This window comes from Durio zibethinus, chromosome 16, assembly GCF_047325235.1.
Source record: "Durio zibethinus cultivar Kanyao isolate XHJ-2024 chromosome 16, ASM4732523v1, whole genome shotgun sequence".
NCBI classification, from domain to species: domain Eukaryota; kingdom Viridiplantae; phylum Streptophyta; class Magnoliopsida; order Malvales; family Malvaceae; genus Durio; species Durio zibethinus.
In genome coordinates this window covers 6353446-6359751 of record NC_143177.1, presented here as the reverse complement: position 1 = coordinate 6359751, position 6306 = coordinate 6353446, and the positions used below count along the sequence as shown (strand labels likewise).

Sequence of the window (6306 nt, the reverse complement as noted above, 5' to 3'; positions counted from 1 at the left end):
ATATTTAAATGTGTTTTAAAACACATAAAGAGGCCTAAAAATCAAACAGTACACACCTCAACCATTTTCTTATTTAGTTTTAATTGATTATTTGTATTTTTTTTGTAGAATTTTAATTTGGATATATTCAATTTTAAGTTATTTTTGTTATTTTGCATATTAGTTTTTCCTTTTTACTTGTTAATTTTGTATTAGTTAATTTTTTAATAGATATTCTTTGATTGAACCAACTTTAGTAAAAGTAGAATGATAACCGGTACTTAGCTTAGAAAGTTCTACCTAATCTCTGTGGGATTGACATTTTGACCAAAAGGTTACTTCTACTTGTCCAGTCTGTATACTTGTAGTTCATTCATATCAAGTTTTTGACATTACTACTGGGGATTAGGATTTAAAAGTCCCGGGTTAATATCAATCTTCACCATACCCTTCTATAGATTGGTTCTCTTTAGTGTACATACCTTAGGCTAGATCTTAGTCTTACTTCAATTTTAGGTGTACATATTCTTGGTTCCTTTGTTGATCATTGTCTTCTTTAGCTATATATACTTAGTTTTTATATTTAGTTTATTCTTTTGGTCTAGTGCTCTTAAGGCCCATGTATGCACGAATTGTGAGTTGATCCCTTTAGATCTTGAGCTTGAGGCTACCTGTAGGAGGATTAGGAATGAAAGACAAATTGATCATATCATCACCATGGTTGAGCAAGACATTAAAGCCTTTAGGGATTATGCTATGACGATCCTTATCATTTTTAGCCTAGTATTATGAGGCCAGTGATACAAGCCAATAATTTTGAGATTTAACCTATAATTATTTAGATGATACAATAGTCAATGCAATTTAGTGGTCATTCAAGTAAGGATCCTAATGCTTATCTTTAGAATTTTTTAGAGATTTGTGAGACATTCAAATATAATGGTTTTGCTAAGGATGCCATTAAGCTTATATTGTTTCCATTTTCTTTTAGAGACAGAGTTAAGAGTTGGTTAGCCTCGATGCCACCAGATTTCATCCCACTTGAGATAGTTTAGTATAGAAGTTCATAGCTAAATTTTTTCCTCCAACCAATATAGCCAAGTTTAGGAATAAGATCACTACTTTTGCCCAACATGGTTTAGGACCTTGTATGAGGCTTAAAAGAGATACAAGGAGCTTCTAAGGCAATGTCCACACCATGGACTACTGAAATGGCTAGAGATCCATATTTTTTTATAATGAGTTAATGCCTAATACAAAGACTCTTTTAGATGCTGCATCAATAGGTGCTTTGATGAGTAAGACTTTTGACGTAGCTAATGAGCTTATTGAGGATATGGTGACTAATACTTGTCAATGGTCTAATGAGAGATGGCATCCTAAGAGAACTTTAGAGGTGTATGAGATTAGTGAGCTTATAATGCTTAGTGTTAAGTTAGATTCCCTATCCAAATCTATAAAGTCTTTACATTGTAAGGTTAAACCTTCAAAGTCGAGTCCTAGTCATTCTAGGTTTACTCATACCCATAGTTCTTTAGTTATGTATGAGGTATACAGGATAGGTCACTTGAGGGAATCATGTCCTAACCATCACTTAGAGACAATTTAATTTGTAGGATAGAACCCTAGGTAACCCAATAACCCCTATATTTCTACATATAGCTCAAGTTAGAGGAATAACCTAGTGCAATCTATCCAATCTAGTCAGGTATCATAGCAGCCTCAACATACTAAGCCACCTCACCCACCTGGCTTTCAGTAACCATCTTTTTTACACCAACAGCTTTTACAGCACTACATACTTACATATCTATCTATGTCACCCATTAAGAAGAAAACCTCGATTGATGATCTTTTAGGTTCTTTTATTAAGACTTAAACCTCATTTATGCAAACTCAAAACACCATGCTTCAGAACCAATCTGTGTCTATAAAAAATTGAAAGACACAAATTGGTTAGCTAGCTACCTTTTCAAGTACCCGATCTTAAGATACCTTACCTAGTAACACGGAGGTCAACCCTATGAGGAAAAAGAAAGAGCACTACAAGGCAATCACACTTAGGAATGGTATGCAATTAAATAGTGGCCTAGTCTCGATAGGTTTTCAAAATGTGGTAGATGAAGGGTCTGATGATGATAAGCCTAATAGAGACCTAATTCAAGATGGAGAAAAAGGTAAGAAAAAGGACAAAGGTGTAGTACTTGTTCCTAGTTACCATAAGCACCATCCCCTAATGCTTTATCAAGTTTATTTAGGCCTATTTCTCCTAGAGTTAAGTCACTTAAGCCTTATATTTCTTGTCTTAGAGGTTTTAGAAGCAAAAAGAAGAGAAGCAATTTTTAAAATTTCTTAAGGTGTTTAAGAAGTTACACATTAATATCTCATTTACAGATGCACTTGAATAGATGCCTACTTATGCCAAATTCATGATAGATATTATCTTTTGACAGATAAGATTAAAAGATTATGAGATGGTTGCACTTACCAGTGAGTGCATATCTATGATTTAGAGAAGACTACCTATGAAGCATAAAGATCTTAATAGTTTTACCATTCTATGTATCATAGGTAGTATGTCCTTTGATAGAGCTTTATATGACCTAGAGATTAGCTTAACCTAATACCTTGGTTTATTTTTCAAAGATTAGGTATACGATAGGCAAAACCCACCTCAGTTACTCTACAGTTGACCAACAGGTCATTGAAATACCCTAGAGGGATTATGAAAGATGTCTTAGTTAAGATAGAGAAATTTATTTTACCTGTTAATTTTATGGTTCTAGATATGGAAATGGATCATAAGATCCAAATTATTCTAGAAAGACCCTATTAAGCCATTGTTAGGACTTTGATTAGTGTGCCAAAAATGAAATTAACAATGTGAGTTTAAGATCAGAAGGTCACTTTTCATGTTTTTAAGGCTTTGCCATTCCCTGACAATATGATATGATATGGTTCATATTGAGGATAGGTCGGTTGACTGGATTTTAAAACCAAAACCCATTTACCTTAATCCATCTAGGTGTGATGTTGAGGGGTTTCTTAAAAAGTTAAATGTTATTCTTGCTTGCCCACATGATCCACCATTAGACCCTTTTTTTGATAAAATGGTTAAGAGAGAGGTCATTAAATGGTTGGACTTAGAAATTAAATGTGGAGTGTTCACTATGAACCTATAGGGTTGAGCTTATTTTATAGTCTAGTTTTTTACTTTAAATAAAGTGTTTCTTGGGAGGTAACCCAAGTTTTACTTTTTAAGCTATTTTTTTTTATGCATGCTTGTGTACATATATGTTTGCATGATTGTTTTAGTTTGCACATTCGATTTTTCTCATTTGTACATAGTAGTCATTTTTGTTCATTTGGTTGGTTGTATATACTTGTTCATATGCTTATTCTTTTCTTTCAGTTATACTTTTCATTATACATATTGATGTAGTTTTTTTGTATAGTTATTTCTTTATTTTCTAGGTTGAATATGAGTTTGAAGAGGATACACTAGTTCGACCAGACCTTTGATGGGGTATTCGACCACTATGCCTACATGATGATAAGAAAGTTTTCTTATTCCTTTCTTCTATACTTCATTTCTTTTTGTGCTTACACATTGAAGGTAACGTGTTGTTTAAGTTTGGAGGTATAGTAAAATAGCCCAAAATTTGAAAAAGTTTTTGAATTTTCCTTGAGTTTTTCCTTGAAATTAAGCTTAACATAGAGTAGGTTAAATCATTATTATGCTTTCTTTGATTAGTTATTCATGAAGTTAATGATAGGTAGAGATTGAGAATGAATATAGCTTTAAGAAAAGATTGAATATGTGTGAAATATAAAATGATGCTTAGGTTTAGAGAATTCTTGAATATGGTCTTTATTTTGTCAGTTGATGCTTTGAACATTGAATTGTATATTTTATCTAGTGTTGAGTATGTGAGCATGAGATTGTTTTTGTATTAATTTTTAAAGTTGTATTTCATGATTCTAGAATTTATTTTAATTATTTATCGAGGTAAAATCCTAGATGACACATGATTAGGGAAATTATATAGGCCATCTTTGGACCGTTTTGAGCCTTTCAAGCCAATCTTGATATAATTCGTCTATAGGCACCCCATTTGAGTCTTATGATGTCTTTTCTTTGTTTTGAAACCACATTACAAGCCTATAGTCTTATTTTGTATTATTTTGTATATTTTTTATCTTTTTGGTCTCTTGCCCTATATACATTAGGATATTCATACACTATTTGTAAGCTACGTATTATTAGGGGAAAACGGTGGAATTTGGAAAAAAAATGGAAAAATTAAAAAAAAAAAAAGAAAAAGAAAATTTAAGCTAGCTTGCAAAAGAAAAAAAAAACAAAACAATAGAGTGGTAAAAAAGCAAAGAAAATAAGAAAAGAAAGAAAAATGGGCAAAATCAAAGCTTGGGGGTGATTCTTTAGTTAAGTATATCTTTCTTACCTTGAGAGCTCAATGATGGATGATCCTACACATGTGATGTATTGTTAGGGTACTTAAGCTTAAATGACTTTAATCATACCTTGACCCTAGCCTTATATTACAAACTTATGAAAATCTTAAATGATTCTTGGTCTTGTGTTAATCTACATTAGTGGAGAGAGATATGATGAGCAAACTTATGGAACATGAGCATACTTTGTTGATCCTTGCTATTAAAATTTCATGTTTTGCATAATATTATTAGATTTCATGTAAGGATATGTGAAATGTATTGCTTGCTTATGGAACCATAGTTAGGAATGATCTTAGCTTAAGTAGATTCTTGTATATTAGCACTTATTCATGATTTTGCTTTAGTTTCATGATTTTGCTTTAGTTATATCTCAATTCATGAGGCATTCATGTTGCATGAGGCATTAAAGGTATATTATGATTCTTGTTCACTCTTTTTTTGCTTGAGGACAAGCAAAAGTTTAAGTTTGAGGATTTGATTGCACTTGAATTTTAGCTTTTTTATGCATATTTTTAATGTAATTTCACTCATATTTTGGCTTATTCCTTGGCTTTTTTGACAAAATTGCTCTTAAATACACATTAATCTCATGTGTAGGTATAAATAATGAAATTGAGGAATTTTGGACATTTTTTATACAATTTGGAGGAATTTTTTATGCAATTTATGCAAATGGATTAAACTAGTGTCAATACGCAACATTAACATTCAAGGAGTTTTCTTTATTTTTCTTGCATAATGTTTAGTATTAGTTTCATATTTTTTTGTAAGATAAATATATTCATGAATTGTTTGAAAATTTTTACAGAAAAAAAAAATGAAAATGAAAAGAAACATTGGTGCATGGACATATGCATGGTTAAATGAAGGAGCATGCAATTACAAGGTGTCATCACTAGGTTTAGGAGCACCAAAGAGAGGAGCTTATATGGCACTTTCGAGAGCAGTTATTGGTCTTTTTTTTTAATTATGGAATCAGCAATTAGGCGTGAATTCAGTTTGCAAGTATGTTGAAAAGAGATAGCCAAGCACCAAGTGTGAACCAGCTGTGTACTAAAGAGAATAAGGAAGGCTCTAGAAGCCCAATCAGTTAGAGTTCTTTCTAGAACTTTTTAAGACCTGAGGCTTCTCCCCTTTGCCTATAAATAGAGGGGGAGGACCGGCCGTAAGGAGATTTAGTTTTAGGTTTTAGATTTTTTTTCTTTATTTTCTTGCATTTACATTTCTGTTTTTTACATTTTCTTAGTAGCCAAACATTATTTTTTTCAATATTTTTCCTTTGAATTTCACTGTAAATTTATAATTTTTTAAGTGTTTCTTAGTGCTCTTTCAGATTCTTGCAATAAAACTTTCGTTTTCAATCATTTTCTAGATCAAATTTGCTTTTTTTCTCAATGATATGCAAAGTCTATCAAATCTACAATGCTTTTGTTTAAGTTTTCTTTTTTTCACAAATTCCTAATCTACAGAGCTAAACATAGTTGAAATCCAACTTCAAATTTGTAGCATGTCCATCCAAATCAAAGTTTGAAGTCACAACTGGATGTAGGTGACAATGCAGGCCAGACGTGAAAAGCTGACTTTGTCATGGATCTTTTCTCATCGTTGGTGTTTTGTTTGGTTTCTTTTCTTCTTTAGATTTGTAGTTCTATTTGTTACTTTGCTTATATTCATTTTGTGCAATTTATTTCTTGTTTTTAGTTGCTCTTTGGATAATTTTCTTTAATAATGTCATGTTTTTCTAAATTCTACACTTGTTTTAAATTTGAGTTCATTAAGCTGAATTTGTGGTTGATTCATACAATTTTCTTGTTGAGTTAGGTAGTTAATTCATATATCTATATAGTTTTA

At 31.5% G+C, this 6306-nt stretch overlaps 1 non-coding gene across 1 annotated transcript; it reads right to left on the bottom strand.

Moving 5' to 3' along the window:
• Positions 1-1078: 1078 nt before the first annotated feature.
• On the bottom strand, positions 1079-1184 carry LOC149514248 (small nucleolar RNA R71). The gene has a single exon (XR_016328861.1). It is a non-coding gene; the product is annotated as a small nucleolar RNA R71 (small nucleolar RNA).
• Positions 1185-6306: the final 5122 nt, after the last annotated feature.